Below are 25,054 nucleotides of genomic sequence, written 5' to 3'. Positions count from 1 at the left end.
GGGCTTTGTGCACAGTCTTGTTGTAGTTATTCCTTGATTGTTGTAGGATCACTGGGAGGAATTGACCTCCAGGCCAATTGGCAGTGAGAATCAGCTGTGTCTGCAGTGGGAGAACTTCTGTGCTGAAGACACCCTTCTGGGGCAAGACTTGCTTCAGTGGGGCTTTGGTGCTCACTGAGTCTGCTCCCTGAGTGTGTCCCTTATGGATCTGAGGAGTTGTAATCTGGTTGGTCCCCCTCTGACCACTGGGTACACTGGCTCTTGGATCTAAGAAGGTGCTAATTTAGCCTCTGCCTGAGGTTACACAGCAGGAGCTACGAAGAGAACTGCAGATTCCCCTTCCTTTTTTGGAGTTTGGAGGTGCCCTGATGAGGCCCAGCTGTGAAGCAATGCAAAAGACACCCAACCAGAAAAGCAAAAAGAAAAATGAATCCAAAAATATGAAGATAGTGTAAGGAGCCTCTGGGACAACTTCAAACGTACCAACATCCAAATTATGGGGGTGCCAGAAGAAGAGAGAGAGCAAGATATTGAAAGCCTATTAGAAGAAATAATGACAGAAAACTTCCCCTACCTGATGAAAGAAATAGACTTACAAGTCCAGGAAGCGAAGAGAACCCCAAACAAAAGGAATCCAAAGAGGACCACACCAAGACACATCATAATTAAAATGCCAAGGGCAAAAGACAAAGAGAGAATCTTAAAAGCAGCAAGAGAAAAACAATCAGTTACCTACAAGGGAGTACCCATATGACTGTCAGCTGATTTCTCAACAGAAACCATGGAGGCCAGAAGGGAGTGGCAAGAAATATTCAAAGTGATGAATAGCAAGAACCTACAACCAAGATTACTCTACCCCACAAAGCTATCATGTAGAATTGAAGGTCAGATAAAGAGCTTCACAGATAAGAAAAAGCTAAAGGAGTTCATCGCCACCAAACCAGAATTATATGAAATGCTGAAGGGTATTCTTTAAGAAGAGGAAGAAGAAAAAGGTGAAGATAAAAATGAACAACAAAGGGACAAAAAATACATATCTATCAACAAGTGAGTCTAAAAATTAAGTCAATAAAAAAATCTGATGAACAGAATAAACTGGTGAATATAATAGAAGCGGGGGCATAGAAAGGGAGTGGACTGACAATTCTCAGGGGGAAAGGGGTGTGAAGGGTGCAGGAAGAGTTTGGACAAAAATCTTACACCTATGGAAGAGGACAGTGGAGGGGGGGTAAGGGCAGAGGGTGGGGTGGGAACCTGGTGGAGGGGAGCAATGGGGGAAAATAGAGGAAAATCTGTAATAATCTGAACAATAAAGATTTATTTAAAAAAGAAAAAAAAGAAAAGATAACCCCAAAGGTTATGATCTCACTGCTCTGAAGTATGTGAACAGTTTCCTATCTCACCAGTGATGAGGCTCTAACCTTTTTAAAGTGCCTTTCCTGATGAGCTGGAGAAACCCTTCCCTTGGGGCCTCTTCAAACCAGCTCTACACTCTTGCCGGAGCCCTCATTAGTTAAGAAGCTGAGTAAAATTTTTGACATGTACTCATCCTATATTTATATGAGAGTCATCTTTCAACATTTTGAAAATTACCTCTTGACATGAATATGTCCATCTGGCTTACGCTATGGATTTGCTTTAACAACTTCTTTCTTCATAGTGTGAAGGTCCACATTTCTCATAATGGCATTCAAGGTTTTTCATGTCCGGGTCCCAGACAACATCTCTTCTGTGACATGTTACCCAACCTCCTCTTTCCTACCCACACCACCCCCCGCCCCCTCAGGTAGAGAGTCAGATGTCCCCTCATCATTTGCACCCAGCATCCCAAACACATACTGACTGACAAATTGAACTATTTTCCTACTCTGGGGTTGACATGTGACCTCAAGGTTAATTCAGATCATGCCTGAATCCATCTCCTGGCCACAGTGACTGCTTCCTGGTGGTGGTGGTGGTGGTGGTGGTGGTGGTGGTGTGTGTGTGTGTGTGCGTGTCATGTGACCCACCCTGGTTCAGTTAGGATAGTTCTCAGGACATTTGGGGGAATGGTTTGGTAAAATCACACTTTCTTTCCTGCTGGATGTGGGCAGAAGCCTGCAGCCCTGGAATCTGGTGACGGTCATGCTGGGACCACGAGAGGAGCAGGAAGCAGCTCGGAAAACAGAACAGAAACTGAGGTCCTGGTGATATGGTCCAGCCTCTGACCAAGCTTGGGATGCTCTGTTTGTAGTCTTCCACTCCAGGGAGCCAGGAGGCCTCTTTGCTCATGTGAGCCTGTGTGAACCAGGCTTTCTATTATTCCCACCCACACATCCTGGTTGATGCATGTGCCTGTAACACTCATTGTGTGTCCACCAGCTTCCTGAGGAATTCTGTGTCTGCCTCACCTCTGCTCAAAGAGAAAGACATCCCTCTATGCTCCCAGCACCTGACACTTTCCAGGCTCGATTGGATCCAAGAAATGTTGCCTGAATTAGTTACAGGAAAATGCTCTGGGGGACACTATACTCTTGATATTTCTACAGGTAATGAAATAAAAACCCACTTTCCCCACTTTTAAAAAAATCCTCACCTGAGGATATATATATTTTTTCTTTCTGATATTAGAGAAAGAGAGAGAAACATCAATTAGTTGGGGTCGATGCACCCAGACCAGGGATTGAACCCACAACCTAGGTATGTGACCTGACTGAAATACAACTCACAACCTTTTGGTGTATGGGACGATGCTCCAACCCACTGAGCCACCTGGCCAGGGCAACTTTCCCCACCTTTTGCAAAACCCTGTCATCACACCTGGGGCCACATGAATCTCTCCATACCTCCACCCTTACTGCACCCGCCCTTACCACTTCCCCTGGCAATTTCTAGGGAGGAAAAGCCTGGGCAGTTAGCCAGGCTGGCAAGCTGTGGGTCTAACAGAGCCCTACATAAATACGCCCACATCATATGTCAACAAGATGCAGTCTGTCACGTGCTTCTTCGGATCTGGAAAGTGACTGTGGAAACTCGGCCCTCAATGCGCAGGCCTGCTCTGAACATTACAAGCCCCACCCTCTGAGCAGCCCCGACCCAGACCAGAGGGGGGGAATGACCTGGGGAAGGGTCTGCTGGCAGATCCAGAGGGCCTGGGCACGAATCTATGCTTAATGACGGGGCACAAAACACTGGCAGCGCTTTGGCATTCTCTCTCCCAGCGACTTTGACATTCGCAGCAGCTCGCTCTGCCCTGTGCGCTGGTCTCTCCTCTCCTGAAGAACCACCCTTTGACAGTCACTCCAATTTTGTTTGTCACATTTCCGTCTTTCATGGAAAAAGTGAGAACTCAAAATATCTGTGGGAAGAGGGAGCCTGGAAAATTGTGTGCTTAATAGACCTGCATACGTTGACAATAGCGAGGAACCGGTTCAAGGAGGGAGGAGCCAGATCGACTTGGTAATTTCAAACTGAAATTCAGTAAGTTTTTAAACACCAAAGGAGAAATGTATCTGCTTCAACTCCTAAATAAAATTGGGATCAATTCTATAAATATTGAATGGCATCAATGTGCTCCATGCATAAAAAGACGGAAGAAAAATAAAACTAAATAAATGAAATGAAGTCTCCATGCCAGTTCCATATTGTAGATGTTACTTACTGCTGTGTTAGGGTCCCAGAGCCCACTGGTCTGGGACAAATTGCTGCTAATAATTGGTATATGATTTACCGTCTCTCCATGTTAAAACAGATGGAAGTAAAATATCAACTCACTTTTTACACCACATGCCAGAAACTTCTTTCCCACACACCACCTGGGGTTACTTATGTGGCGTTACTATTTGAACAGGGGGCACTCTCAATCCCTATATTTCTTTCTCTCTGGATTCACCAAACACTCAGAGGTAAAAATTCTTAGCATGTGTGTGAGGCAGACACCCACACAAGGAAGTGGAATTTGTTATTTGTGTCTTACAGATTTAACAGGTTTGCTAACACTTCTTTCCCTTTTTTTTTTAATATACATTTTTATTGATTTCAGGGAAGAAGGGAGAGGGAGAGAGAGACAGAAACATCAATGATGAGAGAGAATTACTGATCGTCTGCCTCCTGCCCCCCACACTGGGGACCGAGCCCACAACCTGGGCATGTGCCCTTGACTGGAACCAAACCTGGGACCCTTCAGTCTGCAGGCTGATGCTCTATCCACTGAGCCAAACCAGCTAGGGCACTTCTTTCCTTTATTGACTTGGTACCTGATGTTATCACAAACATCTTATAAACTCATGGTGCTCCCAGTGGAAGCATGGCTCTGGGGATACAGCCGATGGACACCCACAAGTTATATTTAACAATAATGACCTTCCCCAGAGGGTTACTGTGGGCTACCATTTTGAAAGATGAGCCTGATACATTTCACATCTTAGTGGCATATGACCACATCCATATTGTAATGAACGTTTTCTGCTCCCAAGTTGAACATGTTTAAAGAGGCAAGATTAGAACTGATACATAACAGAGAGGCAGCTCTTATCTCCTTAATGCCTCAGATACTCCCATTTTTATTTCGGCAACATAATGATCACATGAGACTATGGCAAATAAAATATTACATTATTAACAACCTCATATCCATTCTATAAGAATCAGCACTAAACTTGCCCTCCTCTGTCATTCCTTCCTTGAAAGAGTTCATCACTCCTTTTCCTAGACTTCCCAGTCCTTTCACTCTGAACTCTGATGGTTCCTACTGCTATCTTCTCTCCTACAGGTATCTTTGCAGTTGCCTCCTATAGTACAACATAATAGGTGCTCAAAATAAATAAACGATGAACAAAGGAGTGCAAAACCAACCAACAACCAAACAACAAAACAAACAAGCAAACAAAAAATAAGCTCATAGATACAGAAAACAGACTGGTGGTTGCCAGAGGTGGGGGTTGGGGAATGGGAAAAACGGGTGAGCGGGTCAGAAGGCAGTAAGGAAAATGAGAGCAATGCCAGGGGCACGCTGGCTGACTTAAAACCCACAAAGGAGTCGGTGCATTAGAAGAACTGAGGGGGCATGAGAACATTTTTGAATGAAATATGCATGAGACACATGGGGCAGAATGAGTCCCCCTTCAAGTTGGGATGGTCGGGGGAGACTTCACGGAGGAGATGGAAAATCCTCCAGACCTTCATGGCTTGCCTCGTCCGATGTAGATAATCGTGCACAGGATGGTGAAGACCCGAGGATTCCCACCCCTCGGGTAATCTAGGGCTGCCCTTTGAGATTGAAGCTAAACCAACACAGAATGAGAGGAGAGAGAAAGTGCTTAGCAAGAAAAAGCAGCGTCAGCAGGGAGGCACACACATTTGAAAAAAGAATGAGTGCACTGAAGTGTCTGTCCAGCTCAGAGAATTACAGCTGAGAGAAGCAAGCGTTGTCAGTGGGTGTGTAGCATGTCCAATAGAGAAGGAAGATGAACCGGCCTTCTTCCATTCACCAGAAAACAATTTTAGAGGGTAAGTTTTCAGCCAGCTAAAGTCAACGTATCTCAGATCCCTGAAGCCCTAGTTGGTACCCAATTGGGGGGGGGGGGTGGCTTATTTATACTCTTAACCATGCACATCTTCTTCCCCAAACCCAACTTTCCTCTGGTCTCCAACCTTCAAAGCTCCTTCTACTCCACTCCATCCACTCCTCCACCTGGTTTTTGTCATCCATCATTCATTAACAATTCTTGTTCCCTAGCCAGTGTGGCTCAATTAGTTGGGCTTCATCCCCTGTACTGAAAGGTCGCTGCCTCGATTCCCAGTCAGGCATGTGCGGGCTGGATCCCTGGCAGGGGGCCGGATCCCTGGTAGGGGGCCTGCAGGAGGCAGCTGATCTATGTTTCATTCTCACCTTGGTTTTTCTCCCTCTTCCTCCCCCTTCCTCTCTCTCTAAAAATCAATAAAAATTTAAAAAAAGAAAATTCTTCATATTTTTTACATTTTTTAGACTGTGTTTTTTCATTGAGGTAAAATAAACATAAAATAAAATTTATCATTTTAACCATTTAAAAAAGTGTTTTATTAATTTTTAGAGAGAGAGAGGAAGAGAGATGGAGAGAAACATTGATGTGCCTGCAATGCCCCCTACTGGAGATCAAACCCATAACCTGGGCACGTGCCCTGATCTAAAATCAAACCAGTAACCTTTCAGTACAGGGAACAATGCCCAACTGAGTCACACCAGCCAGGGTGATTTTAACCATTATTGAATGCACGATTTAGTGGCATTAGGCATATTTACGTTGTTGTGCAACCATCAGCACTATCCTAAATGAGATATTTTATTGCATCATATATGTTAATTTATTGCTTAATTTTGTGAAGATTATATATGCACAGAGTTTGAGTAAGATGGTTCAGTAATGCTTGTTACCTATATCAGCAGTTCGTGGTCCACCCATTCCCCATTTCTGCCGCTCCCTCCCCAGAGACAACCACTTGCAATTCTTTTAGCTATTCCTTCTCTAGGAATCTCTATATGTCTAAATGTTTTTTTGACTTTTTCAATTTTAGAAATTGCCTATTGTTCTCCACCATGGACAATGAGGATTTCATCCTGGCACTGGCTTACTCCTCCCTCACACATGTACTTTTTATACTGTAATCCTTTCAATATAGTTATATAATAATTTGATCAATAACTATATTAACATGCATTGCTAACACTTTCATGATGATGGGTTTGGATGGAAGCACAATTTCGAGCAGAGCCATCTGGAAAACATTATTTTCTTGTGTAGTGTTTTATTTTCCCTAGAGTCAATAATTTTCTTATTTCATTATACGCAAAGTTTTCTATGTGCCTCCTATAGGTTACCCAGAATTTTCTCAGTTTGAGTTAATAACCTTAATATATTAGGACATATTGGCCATTCTATTAGTTTCATCTTCTTGAAGATTTATTTTTATTCTCCTTCACTGAATTCCCTATATCCTGGTTCCCATGTCTTCTTTCTTTTTTACTCCCTATTTTGTGGAGTATATCCTGTGGTAGCTTCTTAAGAAAGGGCCTAGGGAAGGGAACTTGAGATCTCATGTTCTTTTTATACAGCTTAATTGAGGAATAACTGCCTTAAAATAAATGGCTCATGTATGTGCTTGTGAAGCCATTCTACAATTAAGATAATGAACATATCTATCACCCCCCAAAGACTTCCTGCTCCTGGGTGGTCCCTCCCTCCTGGTCCTCCTTGTGTCTCTTCCCCACCTCCAAGTAACCACTGACATCTTTTGACATTGTAGATAAGTTTGAAATTTCTAGAATTTTGTAAAAATGGAATTATGGAGTATGTATACTCAATATAATTATTTTGAGTTTTATCCACGTTGTATTGTATGAATAGTTCATGCCTTTTTACTCCTGAACAGTATTCCATAATATGGATATACCACAATTTTTTTATTCTTTCACTTATTAATTTACATTTGGATTGTTTCAGGTTTGGGGCTGTTATAAATAAAGTTGCTATGTACGTTGATATACAGCTCAGTTTAAATAAAATGGGTTTTTTTTGACAAATATTAAGAAATTTTGATTTATGATCCTTAGAAGTCAAGTGGCTGGGCCCCTCAGGTAAGTATCTGCTTACCTCTTTAAGAAACTGTTTTCCAAAGTGGTTGTGTCCATTTTGCATCTCTGCTAGAAAGGTAGGAGACTTTCAGTTGGTCTTTACCAACTGAAAATATTTGGTTTGGTTGGTCCTTTTCATTTTAGTCATTCTAACTAGGTAAGTACTGGTATTTCCCTGTGGTTTTAATGCATTTTCCTAATGACTAATGAAGTTGAGCATCTTTTCATGGACTTATTTCCATCTGAATATAGGGTATCCCTCAAAAATGTATACACTCACTTTGAATAATTATAAAGGCAGTGGTTATTAAAATACATTTCAAAATTGAACTATCAACTGTTAATGTAGATAAACATTTTTGGAACACCCTGTATTTTCATTGGTCTGTTGAAATTAGTGACTTTCAAAAAATGGGTTGTTATGTTATTGAGTTTTGAGAGAGTTTTTTTTAATATTATGAATACAAATCCTTTATCAGACATGTAATTTAAAAATGCTTTATCCTATTCTGTGGTGTGTCTTTTAATTTTCTTAATGGTGTCTTTTGAAGAGTAAGAGTTCTTAATTTGATGAAGTCTTATGTCCATTTCTGAAAATGTCTGATGCTTTTACTGTTCTAAAAAAGGTTTGATCAACCCAACATTTCAAAGATATTTTCCTATGTTTCCTCCTACGAGGTTTATGGTTCTAAGATTTACATTTAGATCTCTGATCCATTTTGAGTTTATTTCTATATATTATGTGTAATATGGACCGAATTTTTTTTAAATTAAATCTTTATTATTCAACCAATCAGAAAGGATATATGCACCCCTATGTTCATAGCAGCACAATTCACCATAGCTAAGATCTGGAAACAGCCTAAGTGCCCATCAGTAGATGAATGGATTAGAAAACTGTGGTACATCTACACGATGGAATACTATGCTGCTCTAAAAAGGAAGGAACTCTTACCATTTGCAACGTCATGGATGGAACTGGAGAGCATTATGCTAAGTGAAATAAGCCAGTCAATAAAGGAAAAATACCACATGATCTCACTCATTCGTGGACAATAGAGACCATTATAAACTTTTGAACAATAATAGATACAGAGGCAGAGCTGCCTCAAACAGATTGTCGAGCTGCAGCGGGAAGGCCGGGGAGGGTTGGGGGGCAGGAGGTAGGGGAGTAAGAGATCAACTAAAGGACTTGTATGCATGCATATAAGCATAACCAATGGACATAAGACACTGGGTGATAGGGGAGGCTAGGGGACTGTCTAGGGCGGGGGGATAAAATGGATACATATGTAATACCCTTTGTAATACTTTAAGCAATAAAAAAAAAAAAACCCAGAAAAAAAAAATCTTTATTATTCAGATTATTACATTTGTTCCTCTTTCCCCCCCCCCCATATCTCCCCTCCTCCCAGTTCCCACCCCACCCTCTGCCCTTACTCCCCACCCACTGTCCTCATCCATAGGTGCACGATTTTTGTCCATTCTCTTCCCGAATCTCCCACACCCCTTTCCCCCCCAAGAATAGTCAGTCCATTCCCTTTCTATGTCCCTGATTCTATTATAATCAACAGTTCATTCTGTTCATCAGATTATTTATTCACTTGATTCTTAGATTCACTTGTTGATAGATGCATATTTGTTGTTCATAATTTGTATCTTTACCTTTTTCTTCTTCTTCCTCTTCTTAAAGGATACCTTTCAGCATTTCATATAATCCTGGTTTGGTGGAGATGAACTCCTTTAGCTTTTCCTTATCTGTGAAGCTCTTTCTCTGACCTTCAATTCTGAATGATAGCTTTGCTGGATAAAGTAATCGTGGTTGTAGGTTCTTGGTATTCATCACTTTGAATATTTCTTGCCATTCCCTTCTGGCCTGCAAAGTTTCTGTTGAGAAATCAGCTGACAGTCATATGGGTATTCCCTTGTAGGTAACTGGGTTTCTTTCTCTTGCTGCTTTTAAGATTCTCTCTTTGTCTTTTGCTCTTGGCAATTTAATTATGATGTGTCTTGGTGTGGTCCTCTTTGGATTCCTTTTGTTTGGGGTTCTCCACGCTTCTTGGACCTGTAAGTCCATTTCTTTCACTAGGTGGGGGAAGTTTTCTGTCATTTCTTCAAATAGGTTTTCAATATCTTGGTCTCTCTCATCTTCTGGCACCCCTATAATTCTGATGTTGGTACGCTTGAAGCTGTCCCAGAGGCTCCTTACACTATCCTCGCATTTTTGGATTCTTTTTTCAATTTGCTTTTCCCGTTGGGTGTTTTTTGCTTCCTCGCATTTCAAATCATTGACTTGATTCTTGCGCTCCTCTGGTCTGCTGTCGGGAGTCTGTATATTATTCGTTATTTCAGTCTGTGTATGCTTAATTTGTAGTTGGTTCCCCAATATAGCATCGAGGGTCTCATTAGTTTTCTTGTAGATCTCATTAAGTTTATCAGCGGCTTCTAAACAGTTCTTGAGAGACCTTAAAAGTGTAGTTCTGAACTCTATATCTTCCTTTGACAATTTTGTCCTGTTTCTTTGTCTCCGCATTTTGTTATGCTTCCTTGGTGCACCCCCTAGTGGTCTTTGTTCACAGTCTTATAGTTAAACCTTGATTGTTGTAGCTAATCCCAGGGAGGGTTTGACCTCCAGGCCAAGTGGCTATGAGAATCAGCTGTGTCAGCAGTGAGAGAACTTCTGTCCTCTAGGGAGGTGCTAATCTAGCCTTTGCCTGAGGCTATCCGGCAAATGCCTCTGTGCAGGGCTGGGGGGGGGCGTCGCACAGGATCAACAGCGTGGGCCGGAGAGAGCAGTTATGGCGGCTCTCAGTCCTGTCCCCAGGGGTCTGCCTCTCTGAGTCCCAGCACCCGCTGCAAAGCTCAGAGAGAAAGCTGCACTCGCTCTGACCAAAGCCAGACAGTCCCGCTTCTCCCGTTTGAGTCTGGGTCCCTAAAGACTCGCCTGTATCTGGAGCTCAGAGTCTGCGACTCCCTCCTGATTGAAAACAACAACCGCGCCCTCCGCCGCCAGCCCGCTCCGCGCACTCCGCACCTCAGAATTTGACTTCAGCACTGCGCCTCCTCTGAGTGTCCGTATGCGTTTCTCTTTCCTCCTAGTTGTAGGACTTCCACTCAGCCAGCGTTCCTGTGGTTCTGGGTGATGTCCCTTCCATCTTTTAGTTTTACTTTTGAAGTAGTTGTTCAAAGCAGCAAACTCCGGCGTTAACCTATGCCGCCATCTTGGTTCTCCCCGAATTTTATTTCTTAATGTATGGATATCCAATTGTTCAGAATCCTTTGTTGACAAGACAACCCTTATTCGTGGAATTACATTTGTGCTTTTGGTGAAAGTCAACTGACTAAATAACTGTATATGTATAGCTGGGTCTATTTCTAGATTCTGTTTTCTGTCATTAATCTATTTTTATGCTAATAAAACACTGCCTTGATTACTATAACTTTATGATCTTAAGTAATGTAAGTAAGTGCTCTATTTTGTTATTTTTAAATGTTGCTTTAGTTATTCTAGGTCCTTGGCATTTCCATATAAATTTCATAATACCCTTATCAATTTAGTTGAAATGAAAGGTCTTCTGAGATTTTGATGCAGATTGCATTGAATCTATAGATTACTTTAAGGATAACTGACATAACAATATTCTCTTTCAATCTATGAACATAGTATATCTCTGCATTTATTTAGGTTCTCTTTAATTCTCTCAATCATGTTTCATAGTTTTCAGTTTATAGGTCTTACACATCCTTTGTAGGGTGCTATATCTACATTTGCAATCTACTCTGATGATAACATATACTGATGAAAAAAGACAAAGAGAATATAAGACGTGATGTTATTCCAGGCAGAGTGGGCTTTTTTCTTTTTAACACCTGGATTGTAGAGGGCACATGCCACCTTTTCTATTGTTTGCCTTGTTTCTCCTCTTTTTTTGAGAACCATGCCAGAACCAGAACCAGCCAGATTCATTGCCCTGCCACACTGCTGATGGACCCCTCAGGCTCAGTCCATGCAATTCAGATGGAACTGTTCCTATGTGGACACCTTCCCCCCACATTATCACAGTGATTTGGTTTCTGGTTGTTTACATGATCCATGCCAGGCCAATGAGCCTCACCTTTGGGATCCTGGCTAGAACTATCAGGAAGCAGTATTTTCCTTTTAAAGTGATTATCATCTAAGAGAAGAATAACATAAGCCTGGAGCTTATGTTTTTCACCTCTTGTTGAACCTGCCTGCCTGAGAAATCTAGAGAACGACATCAGATTAGGTAATTATGGAATGCAATTTGTGGTAATTAGCCTCCATCACAGCCTCTTAGATAGCCCCGCTGATGCTGGCCACCCAGTATTCACCCTTGTAGAGGGCCTACTTTGAAGAGGTCTGAGCTGTAGCCAAAAAGATCTTGCAGAAATCATGGAGTCTGATTTCCAAAGCTAGATCACAAAGATACTGCAGCTTCCCTTTGCCTCCCTTGAAATACTTGTTCTGGGGGGAGCAAACCACAGGCCCTGAGGACATCAAGTAGCTGTATGGAAAGTTGGGTGTTGGTAAAACTGAGGCCTCCCTCAAACATGTGATTGGCTTACTCTCCAGCCCCAGCCAACCTCTTCAGTGCAGCCTCATGAGAGACCTTGGGCCAGAACCACCCACTCAACTGCCTCGAATTCTGACTCACAGGATCTGTGTGAGGTCATAAAAGGTTATTGCTTACCAACACTACCTTTTGAAGTAATTGTTATGCAGCAATAGATAACTAATACAGAGTCTAATAAAGCTCACTCAGACTTGATCCAGCTTAGAGGCAATCAAATTTTTCCTGCCTGTTTTTTTTTTTAATTTTCTTTATGGGTCAGCTCCTTCTGGATCATGATCCTTTGGGTCTTATCTTTCCTTGATTATTTATCACACTGGTATCCCCAGTCAGAGGCATTACCTGAAGACTCTCTTAACCTGGTGACATGTGATCCTTAAATTTGTTCCTCACACCTGTCAGGCCTCCAACTCTGTAGTCCCTGGACTATTCCCATGCTCTTATTTAAAAATTTCTTTTCTCCATGCCCAGTTCCTCTATTTCCAAGCAGCTCCGTTCCTTACATTACACTTTTCTTGTACTCTCCATTTTTTCAGCTCTAACCATCTCTTTTTTATAATTACATTAGAGGCCAGATGCATGAAATTCATGCAAGAGTAGGCCTTCCTTCCCCCGGTTGCTGGCACCAGCTTTCCTCCAGCCACCGGCCGGCACCCAGGACCCGGGCTTCCCTCGCAGCCTTGGCTTCATCTGGAAGGTTGTCCGGAAGGATGTCCGGAAGGACGTCCAGTCTAATTAGCATTTACGCTTTTATTATAGGGTATCCCAAAATTCACGCAAGAAGTAATTTTGATAGGAAACATAGGTTTATAATTAAAATTGTAAATTTTTTATTGATTCATAAAGTATACAGTATAGGGTTATGTATGGAATAGCACATTGGGTAAATGGCCTCCACGGCTTTGCTGGCACATACACAAAGCCGTGGTCTTCATTGGTCTTCATTGTCCCTGCTCCTGGGCCATCATTGGTACTTGGTAGCACTTATCAAATTGAAGGGATTGAAATCAAAGGACAATAGATATTAGAATCTGATTCAATAAACCAAGTAAAAGTAGGCTTTTATTTTTTGCTGTGGTTAATGCTCACGCAAAATTAAAATCTTACATGAATTTTGGGACACCCTTTATTATAGGTAATTTTCCAAATATGTGTGTGTTATTCAGCACTGAGTCTGTGCTGACTCCTGGCAGCTCAGTGAGTGAGAGGTGTCCACAATGTCCTGTCCTCAACAGCCCTGCCCAGCTCCTGCAGACTCATGCCCGTGGCTTCTTGTATGGAGTCAGTCCACCTCATATTTGGTCACCTCTTCTCCTCTGCCTTCTATTTGTCCCAGCACTGTGATTGTTTACAAAGAGCCCTGCCCTCTCAGGATGAGCCTGAAGTACGATAGCTTCAGTTTTGTCATTTTTTTTTTTTTTTTTTTTTTTGCCTTCAGCGATGTTTCAAGCTTTATTTGCTCTAGGACCCATGTTCAATTTCCAAATACCCCATTCCACAAATATGCCTGCTTTTCACAACACTGGTGACTTTGTGTACGCGGCTTGGCGCATTAATCTATTTCTTTACTCATTCATTCAACAAATACTTGTTGTGTCCCCACCACGTGCCAGGCACTAAGCTAGGTGCTGGAGGTACTTCTGCCTGGAACGCCCTTACCTCCAAATGCCCCCTTTTCACCTGAACTTCTGCCCAGTTGAATTAATCTGAATTTGATTGTGGGTTCATTCAAGGTCACGCTCTGTGCTAGACGTGCTTTAAGCCTCAGCTCAAATCACCATCTCTAATAAGACTTACTTTTCCCTCCAGCCAGAGCGAATTGCTTCTGCCGCACTCCATACTGGTACTTCAATAATGTTTTGCTTGTTCATTTGTGTATTCATTCATTATTTCATCAAATATTTTTTGAGAGCTTGCTATATGCCTGACACTGAGTTAGGAGCTGGAGAAACCATGGTGTGAGGTAAGTGCCAACCGCGTAATGCAATGGAAACTCTCAGGTGGAACAACTAATAGTGTGTTGTAATTGTTTCCCTTGGTCCCTGTGTTCTTCAGAGACTTTGAGCTACCTGGAGGCATGGATTCCATCTTCCTGTTATTCCCAGCGCCTAGCACAGCCTCTGGCAGATGGAAGACCTTGTTCAAGGTTTGTTGCGTCTTTGAAGCCCACCACGATGCTATTTGAAAGGCTGGAAACCAACCTGCGTTTTATCATCGTACAACCACCAAATTAATTATCTCCTTGGCCCACACATTTTGGTTTGTGTCTTTCCTCAAAGTCAATTGAAAACAAAAGCTCATCTGTAACTCAGTTGCGTTTCAGATGCCCTGCCCTGGTCAGACTGGCAACAGGCCAAACCGACGTAAGCTTGCAAGGAGAGGGCAATGGGCTTGTGAGGGGAGCGCGGGAATACTGGCTGCTTAGAGAAGGGAAGGAGGGAAATCAATTGTAAAGTGAGACGGAGGCCAGATACAAAGCTGGTCTCATTCATTTTTTTTTTTCCAGAGCCAGTCAGCCCTGAGAAAAGCTCAACGAGCTAGCTTTAGCTTTGGACTGGGGCCTGGAAATGGACGGAGCATCTAGATGAACTGAACACTGACAGCAGAGCAGAATGGGATGACATTTCAAATCATGCCCAGCCCTGCGTGACGTGTGGCAGTTGCCGACCCGCCAATGTCTGCACCTTGTCATCTTCAGATTTGCATTGCTGATAGATGCAGTCAAAGTTGATGATATAATTTGCTGATTTTACACCTGACAATGAAAATATGAGCCCTCGCCAGCACTGGTTTGGCTCAGTGGATAGAGCGTCAGCCTGCGGACTGAAAGGTCTCAGGTTCGATTCCAGTCAAGGGCATGTACCTTGGTTGCGGGCACATCCCCAGTAGGACATGTGCAGGAGGCAGCTGATGGATGTTTCTAACTCTCTATCCCTCTCCCTTCCTCTCTGTAAAAAATCAATAAAATATATTTTAAAAAGAAAATATGAGCCCCCCCCCCCCGACCCCCCGTTTAAATAGAAAGTAGGATATGCTGAGCAGAGTCTCATGAATTAGTTTTGGAGTGTCATCAGGTTTTGTGGTTTAAAATCTACTTCCAGGTACCCTAATGGTCCTTGAGGTTCTTCTCCAGGCAGATTAATTCATTCTAGAAAATGAGATAATGAGAAAACAGTAAGCACAGAAATATTCTACTGTTTGCAAGGACTGCATTCCAATGAGGATATTAAGTTAACTTGCTTATCTTAATCCCATCTTTGTGCTGACCTGTGTTTCAAAATGATGATGTGTTCTGGAATTCAACCTACCGAACCGATGGGAGAGTTCAGGGAGAGCAAGTTAGTAGATTCCCTTAGTGTCACTGCCGCTTTGCTGCAACAAATGAAACCCCCCTGCAATCATACACTATTGTAGAAATCTCTTGTCTCAGAGTCCCAGTGAAAGCATTGACCCATTTCCTTTCCCAAATATATTTGAGGACAAAATGATTTCATCAACAAGTAATTATATTGATTACAATTCAGAAGTCACCTCCAAATTTTCTAATTCTGTATCCGCAAGTTAATTTGCTTTACTAAAATGTTTGCAACAGACACGGTTCATTTAAGTTAATTGGTCTTCTGATCATCCCTGTTCTTGGATTCCTGGGGGGGGGGGGGGGGGGCGCCTTCGGCACCCCTGGAAATGCCAGTTAAGAAGATAATACATCTAGAACTTCTTTGTTTCTCTTCATGGAAAATTTTGTCTACCCATCTGGGGAAACTATTTCCTCTAATTCCAATGCCCTTGCTCTTTCTCTGTCCATCTGGAGAACACCCACTCACTTTGCAAAAATCAGGCCAAAGGCCATCTCATCCATAAAAACATTTATAATTCCACTTAACACAAGGAGAATTGCATTTCCCCCTCTATGTACATTTCTGTATTCTATTATTGTATGTGTGTGTGCACAAACATTTTTTTAAATTAAGTTTTTAATTTTAAGATAATTATAGATCCCATATAGTTATAAGAAACAATACAGAGAGATCTCTATACTGTTTATCCAATTTCCCCCAATGGTAACATATTTCAAAATTATGTACAATATCACACCTTACATCGGGTATTGACATTGATACAGTCATGGTGCCTTTTTATAGCCACCCACACTTTCTCCCACCCCCCATCCTTGACTCCAGGCAGCCATGAATCTGTTTCTCATTTATATAATTCTGTCATTCCAAGAATGTTATAGAAATGGAATAAGACAGTACATGGGCTTTTGGGACTGGCTCTTTCTTTTTTTTTTTTTTTTTTAAATTAAATCTTTATTGTTCAGATTATTACATTTGTTCCTTTTTTTTTTCCCCCCATAACTCCCCTCCTCCCAGTTCCCACCCCACCCTCCGCCCTCACTCCCCACCCACTGTCCTCATCCATAGGTGCACGATTTTTGTCCAGTCTCTTCCCACATCTCCCACACCCCTTTCCCCCCCAAGAATAGTCAGTCCATTCCCTTTCTATGTCCCTGATTCTATTATAATCAACAGTTCATTCTGTTCATCAGATTATTTATTCACTTGATTCTTAGATTCACTTGTTGATAGATGCATATTTGTTGTTCATAATTTGTATCTTTACCTTTTTCTTCCTCTTCCTCTTCTTAAAGGATACCTTTCAGCATTTCATATAATCCTGGTTTGGTGGTGATGAACTCCTTTAGCTTTTCCTTATCTGTGAAGCTCTTTATCTGACCTTCAATTCTGAATGATAGCTTTGCTGGATAAAGTAATCTTGGTTGTAGGTTCTTGGTATTCATCACTTTGAATATTTCTTGCCACTCCCTTCTGGCCTGCAAAGTTTCTGTTGAGAAATCAGCTGACAGTCGTATGGGTATTCCCTTGTAGGTAACTGAGTTTCTTTCCCTTGCTGTTTTTAAGATTCTCTCTTTATCTTTTGCTCTTGGCATTTTAATTATGATGTGTCTTGGTGTGGTCCTCTTTGGATTCCTTTTGTTTGGGGTTCTCCGTGCTTCTTGGACCTGTAAGTCCATTTCTTTCACCAGGTGGGGGAAGTTTTCTGTCATTATTTCTTCAAATAGGTTTTCAATATCTTGGTCTCTCTCATCTTCTGGCACCGCTATAATTCTGATGTTGGTACGCTTGAAGCTGTCCCAGAGGCTCCTTACACTATCCTCGCATTTTTGGATTCTTTTTTCATTTTGCTTTCCGGTTGGATGTTTTTTGCTTCCTCGCATTTCAAATCATTGACTTGATTCTTGCGCTCCTCTGGTCTGCTGTCGGGCGTCTGTATAATATTCGTTATTTCAGTCTGTGTGTGCTTAATTTCTAGTTGGTTCCCCAATATAAGATCGAGGGTCTTATTAGTTTTCGTGTAGATCTCATTAAGTTTATCGGCAGCTTCTAAACAGTTCTTGAGAGACCTTAAAAGTGTGGTTCTGAACTCTATGTCTTCCATTGACAATTTTGTCCTGGCTCTTTCAATTAGCATAGTTCTCTGGAGATTCGTCCAAGTTGTTGCATGTTCCATGTATCAAAATAGTTCCTTTTTATTGCTGCATAGTAGTTCATCAGATGGATGTAGCAAAGTCTGTTTAATCCTCCACATATTGGCTATCACAAGTAAACGGCTATGAACATTTATGTCCAGACGTTGCGTAAATGTACGTTTTCTCTGGGATAGATGCCCAAGAGTGCACTTGCTGGGTCATGTGGCAGTGGCACGTTCAGTTTTGTAAGAAGCTACCACCTTGCTTCCTAGAGTGGCTGTACAGCTTTACATTCCGACCAGAAAGGTGTGAGTCATCCCGTCTCTCCACATCCTTACCAGGACTGTATTTGCTGTTCTGGCTTTTCAAAACTGTAGCCATTCTAATAGGTGTGTAATGACATTTCGTTGTGACTCTAATTTTTTTTTTTTTCATTTACCTGGTGGCTAATGATGTTGAACATCTTTTCATGCCCTTATTTGCTATTTGTAAATCCTTTTTGCTGAAATATGTTTGTGTCTTTTGCCCATTTTCTAATTGGATTTTTCTTACTGTTTATTTTTAAGTCTTCTTTATATAGTCTACATACCAGTCCGTCGTCAGATATGATTTGTAAATATTTTCTCCCAGACTGTAGCTTGTTTTTTCATGTTCTTCACATGCACTTTCACAGAACAAAAGTTTTGAATTTTGATGAGGTCCAAATGACTTTTTTTCTGTTATGCACTGTGCTTCTGATACCAAGTCTATGAGTTTTATACCTATTTCCAGGTTCTAAAGAAGTTTATATTTTTTCCATAAGTTTTATAAATTTACATTTTATGTTTAATTCCATGGTCCATTTTTTATCAGTTACAAGGTTTAGGTCAGAGTGTAATTGCTCCAGCACCATTTGTTGAAGAGGCTATCCTTCTTTCATTGGATCGCTTTCATACATTTGTGAAAAAATAAGTTGAGACTATTTGTGTGGGTCTATTTAGGGGCTCTCTGTTCTGTTCCATTCATCTATGTGTTGGTCTCTGCCAATGTCACATGGTGTTACTGCAGCTATTATAGTAAGCCTTAGATAGAGTAATTCCACCCGTTTCATTCTTCTTTCTCAAGATTGTTTTAGTTACTCTAGAGCAGGGGTGGGCAAACTTTTTGACTCGAGGGCCACAATGGGTTCTTAAACTGGACTGGAGGGCCGGAACAAAAGCATGGATGGAGTGTTTGTGTGAACTAATATAAATTCAAAGTAAACACCATTACATAAAAGGTTATGGTCTTTTTTTTTTTTTTAGTTTTATTCATTTCAAACGGGCCGGATCTGGCTTGTGGGCCGTAGTTTGCCCACGGCTGCTCTAGAGCCATGGTCGGCAAACCGCGGCTTGCGAGCCACATGCAGCTCTTTGGCCCCTTGAGTGTGGCTCTTCCACAAAATACCACATGCGGGCGCGCACGTACAGTGCAATTAAAACTTCGTGACCCATGTGCAGAAGTCAGTATTTTGTGGAAGAGCCACACTCAAGGGGCCAAAGAGCTGCATGTGGCTTGTGAGCCGCGGTTTGCAGAGCTGCAGTTTGCTGACCACTGCTCTAGAGCATGTGCCCTTCGATATAATTTTTTCAATAAACTTGGCTATCCTATATAATACTACACTTGATCTTAGCCAAAAGGCCGAGAAGCGATGGCTATCCTATATAATAAAAGAGAAACATGTAAATTGACCGCCCCTCCACTATGCTCACCAGCCAATCAGGAGTGAGTATGCAAATTAACATGACAAAGATGGTGGGTTAATTTGCATACACAGGCGCCGGGCAGAGAGCAGAGCGGGAGAGCTGGCAGAGAGTGGAGGGGCTTGGGGAAATTGGCTCCCCAAGCTGCCAGACGGAGAACAGAGAGGGACAGCTGGTGGCTTGGAGGACTTGGCAGAGTGGGGGGCCATGGGATGGAGACAGAGCAGGAAGCAAAAACCAAGATCTTGGGGAGCACCAGGAATTCTTGGAATAGTAGTTTTGGTGGCAGCCCCAGGACTGGAAGTGGAAGCCCAGAGTGCGGGGAGCACCAGGAATGCTGGGAATCGTAGTTCTGGTGGCAGACGGATCTCCTAGACACTAGAGCAAAGTGAGCCTGGAGCAAGTTACTGTTGCGGTGGGGGATGGAGGAAAAGCAAAGGTGAGAGACATAAGTAAAATCAGAGTATCTAGGAAAAATTAAAGGGAAGATACCCTAAAACTTCCAGGAAATCTCCACCAATGAAGCAAAGAAAGAAAGCCTCTATTATTCTGTGAGCAACAAACCAAACTGAGTTGGGGTCTCAGACAATTCGCTCATATGGTTGCAAAGACAGACAGAAACTCCCGGATTGGAGAGGAATCCTCTGAGGGCTCCCAGATTGGAGAGGGTGCAGGTCGGGCTGAGGGACCCCCACACCCCCCGGTGCATGAATGTCCTGCACCGGGCCTCTAGTGTCTATATAAAAAAACCCTTGCAGAGATTTTAATAGAAATTGTTTTAAACCTATAGATCAATTTAAGGAGAAATGACGTCTTTATTATATTCAGTCTTCCAATTCATGAATGCAGTGTCTCTCCATTTATTTGGGTCTTCTTTGATTTCTTTCATAAGCATTTTGTAATTTTCAACATACAAATCTTGTGCATGTTTTGTTAAGCATATACTTAAGTATTTTATTCTAGTTGGAACAATTATACATGATACTGTATTTTTAATATAACTTTTCATATGCTCATTGTTAACGTATAGAAATGTGATTGGTGTTTATGTGTTGCTTTTGCATGCTGCAATCTTGCTGAATTTTGTTCTAGGAGGTTTTGTGTGTGTGTGTGTGTGTGTGTGTGTGTGTGTGTGTGTGTGTGTGTATAAATATCTTGGGGTTTTCTACATGGACAATCATGTCATCTGCAAATAGGGTCAGTTTATTTCTGTCTTTCCAGTCTGTATGTCTTTTATTTCATTTTCTTGCCCTAGTGTAGTGGTAGGATAGAATCACTGCCACCTGGTTCCGTGGGGTAGGGGATGGACGATCAGCTGCCCTCTGGTTCTGCCAACAACAAACACATAGTGTGTCAATTAGAGCATTTCCAAGAAGGGGTTAGGAGATTAACCTCCTATTTTCTTGTTAAAAGGGTGGGGATATTGCCCCAAATCTCTCTGGTTAGGTCTAGTTAGGTCCTTTGGCTAGAGGGAACAAGGATTTTTGGTCTCTGTCTTTTGGCAATTCCAGGTGGGAGGAAACTTACTATTGTGTCATTCCTTAAGTCTTAAGGTCCTGAAGCAGTCTGCCTTTCTCCTTTTCATTTTTCCAGAGACTACCTACACCTTTGTGTTGTGTGATGTCCGTGGATTTTTAGTTGTAAGGGGAGGACCTGGGAGGAATAGAGCTATTCCATCTCGGCAGAACTCTAAGACCCGTGACTGGATCTGAGCTCTTTGAAGATCACAGCTTCTGTCTGTCTTTTCCGTAGCATGAAGGCTAGCTAGTATATTGTCTGTCACATAGTAGATGTAAATGTTGGCTTAATAAGTAAATAATTAATATTTGTTGAGAAAATAACTTTGTGCTCGATGCTGAGAATATGTATGAGGCCTATTGTCTACCCTCAGAGAACAAGCTGAACAACTATGAAAACTAGATGTAAAACTTAAAAAATGGTTTAGTTTAATTGTCTTTAGTACAGAGTTTAGAATCCAGTGGTCCTCAATATGGATCTGGCCTCTGTTAATCTATTAGCTGTATGCCTTTAGGATGACAACGACATGTCAAATGCAGGTTCATTAATTTTATTTATTTATTTATTTATTTATTTATTTATTTAAAATATATTTTTATTGATTTCAGAGAGAAAGGGAGAGAGAGATAGAAACATCAATGATGAGAGAGAATCATTGATTGGTTGCTTCCTGCATGCCCTCTACTGGGGAGGAGCCTGCAACCCAGGCATGTGCCCGGGACCCTTCAGTCCCCAGGCGGACACTCCATCCACTGAGCCAAACCAGTTAAGGCAGGTTCATTAATTTTAAAAAAATGTCTCACTTTGGTTGGGGATATTGAGAATGGGAGAGGTAATACACATGTTAGGGCAGGAAATAGATGAGATATCACTGTACCACCCTCTCAGTTTTGCTGTGAAACTAAAACTGCTCTAGAAAAAAAAAGTCTTAAAAAATAGGTGCTGAGTAGAGTCACCTATTAAGGTTTTTATGAAGTTCAATTATTTAAATACATGAAAAATACTTTGCTCTGTACTTGACATATCTGAAGCCCTTGATAAGTGGTAGCCAGACGAGGACGGCTCTAGCATTATAAACGACATGATGAGCTATGGTGAGGAGTCTGCAATGTGCATCAGGCTTGAAAACCAAGATTAATTGGACGACCCAAGAGGGCTTGTAGAGACAGACTAGCAACATGGTAGACTAGATGTCTTAAAAAAGCATTCCCTTACAAAGTCCCTAAATATGTTTGATTAACTTTCACAAGGCTTTTCAAATGTATAGCTCGGTTTTAAAAAAGCAAGGGGAATCCTCAAATTCCAAAAACTATGAAAAGGATGGATGAAATGAAGGATGAGCACTTAAGTCAGCTGCTGCTCTGCAGGCCGTTGTCAGTCCCCGGCTGCCTGGAGAACTGGTCTTAAAAGGCTGCACAGGGTAACAGTGGACGAGGGAAGTCAGATTGAAGACCCCACATAACCCTGAGACACCTTCAGTGGGTGACCTACACAAAAGCCTGCCCCTTCAAAGGGACACAAGAAGAAAAGTTGCCCTCTTTTGGAAAAAAAAAAAATCATCCCTGAAATTTCATAACCTTATGGAGGAGTGCGGCCCAAATCCACACTGCCCATTTGGTAAATCTCAAAGCCGAGAATTCAGTTCAAAGAGGACCAGGGTCGACAGTGCCCGTGATACCTGGCAGATGCAAACTAAAGTTCTCTCTGAAGGAATGTGACTTAAATCCAGGCCTCAGCAAATTCCTTTAGATAAAATTATAGAGAATAAAAATCTAGATTTTTAAGGAATCAGAGAACCTTTGAGAAAACCAGGCACCATGTGAGAATCAGCTAAACAACAAAAGCAGAACCAGACCAGCAAAGATAGCAAACATTAGAATGACCACAGAGAGCATTCGATGCCTATGCTGAATATATTTGAAGAAATAAAAGAGATGATTGGAAGTATGATTAAGGAACAAGAAACGTCAACATAACTAGGCAGACTAAAAAAGGAAGTGATGGGCGCTCAGCCTGCAGAGTAGATGGTGGCGTAAGTGTGGGGGCAGTGAAGAAGGTGGGGCTTTGTATATAGACACAGTGGAGTCATTGAAATCGTCAAGCAGGGAGGCTGGCATATGCTAAGTGGAGCTTAACCAGGACTAATCTGGTAGCCATGTGCCACAGGGACATGGGAGAGGGGAGAGGATCGATCAGATTCCCTCCAGGCTGTGAGCCTAAGAGAGATGAGATTGGAAAGAATGTGTGGAGAAACCAACAGTGTTTGGAGCCTGGATGTCAAGGGAGTGGGGAGGATTCTACTCTAAGCCTTAGAGAGTCTCTAAATATGTATTGTATTCCCTCCTCCTAGAACTTCCCTCAGACCCAAATTCCTGGGCTCATCCTCAGCTTCCACCAGGTCCCCATGACCTGGGCATGCGCTGAGCGACCATGACGCTGCAGGAGGCATCAGGACACAGGTGGCCTCCTACGAACCAAAAATATACGGGGTTACCTACCTCTGCTGACACTGCAGTAATAACAATTGTGCATTAAATGTTACAAAGCCTTTTTCCCCACCCTGTCTCATGTGATCTCTGAAGCAATCCTTGTAGCAGGAATATTACGTACCTCTGGTTTATGAGTGACCAAGCTAAGGCTCTGTGCTATGAAACACATCCCCAAGGTCACAGAAGTTGTTTAGTGGTGAAGTCAGGACTAGACTTGCTTGGGGTAGAACCCTTTCGTTCTTCCACATCTTGGATGGGGAGATCTCAGCCTGAAAATCTGTGGGTCCGTGTGATGTTCCATTGTCTATTTTGCTCTCACATGAATACAGGGCATAAAAAGAAGAGAAGTTGCTGGAAACTCCAGTCCTAGTTTGTTCACAGCTATAAAGAGGGAATTGTATAATGCAATGCGTTTTGCAATTTCTCGGATCCTTTTGATCATAAGCAAGTAGAATATGGGGGAGGGCCTCTGCTATGGGGGGAGAGGTGAAAAAGGCATAGCATTGCTTAGAGAGATACAGCTGAAAAAGGGGAAGGCAGCTGAGTGACACTAAATTTTTGGTACCCTGAGGTGTTAATTAGACATTTCTTTTCAACCTGATTGACAGTGCATTTTATCTTTATTTTTTATTATTTTTAAAAAATCTATTTTATTGATATTTTACAGAGAGGAAGGGAGAGGGATAGAGAGTTAGAAACATCGATGAGAGAGAAACATCGATCAGCTGCCTCCTGCACACTCCCTACTGGGGATGTGCCCGCAACCAAGGTACATGCCCTTGACCGGAATCGAACCTGGGTCCCTTGAGTCCGCAGGCTGACGCTCTATCCACTGAGCAAAACCGGTTAGGGCGACAGTGCGTTTTAATGAACAAATAGCAGAACCCAGCAGAGCCGACAGTATACTCTTTTCTTACCATCTCCAGGCTGACCTTCCCTCGGCAACCTGCATGTGCTGTGCTAGCAAGCCTGTCACTAGGACAATGTAGAAGCTTTCGGGTCACAGGTCTGCTGCTACGAAAGCCTCCCACATTTTCCTAGCCTAATTCATTAGGGCTGTCAAATTTCGTCAAATTACTTTCCTTAAATTAAAAAAAAAAAGCACAGTTTTGACCTGAGTAAAAGTGAAATTGTATGGAAACGTGCACATTTTTTAAAGGACGAGGCTGTATATTTAAGGCTGGCATAGTGAGGGCTTCATGGCATTACTTTTAAAGTATTTTTTTCTCCCTTTAAATGTAATGTTTCCTGGATGATTAGAATAAATCCGAAAGGACCCCCAACGCCTCCTGTGACCAATTGGAAGTAGAAGGTCTCTGTGCATTAACTGTCCCCTCACCCGGGAGAGCTGGGACGGCGAGTGTTTTTTGGAACACCTTATTTTTTTAAAAAAATATACTTTATTGATTTTTTAAAGAGAGGAAGGGAGAGGGATAGAGTTAGAAACACCGATGAGAGAGAAACATCGATCAGCTGCCTCCTGCACACTCCTTACTGGGGATGTGCCCGCAACCAAGGTACATGCCCTTGACTGGAATTGAACCTGGGACCCTTGAGTCCGCAGGCCCACTGAGCCAAACCGGTTAGGGCCGAACACCTTATTTTTTGAGGTGTCACATTTGTTGTTATATTTATAAGCAGACCTTAAAAAATAA

The 25,054-nt window shown here is 42.1% G+C and overlaps 1 pseudogene; it reads right to left on the bottom strand.

Moving 5' to 3' along the window:
- Positions 1-19,250: 19,250 nt before the first annotated feature.
- On the bottom strand, positions 19,251-19,342 carry LOC132212948 (U2 spliceosomal RNA; annotated as a pseudogene).
- Positions 19,343-25,054: the final 5,712 nt, after the last annotated feature.

Source organism: Myotis daubentonii, chromosome 11 (assembly GCF_963259705.1).
Source record: "Myotis daubentonii chromosome 11, mMyoDau2.1, whole genome shotgun sequence".
NCBI lineage: Eukaryota > Metazoa > Chordata > Mammalia > Chiroptera > Vespertilionidae > Myotis > Myotis daubentonii.
Note: the sequence above shows the minus strand (reverse complement) of the source record. Positions and strands in the feature narration are given on the sequence as shown.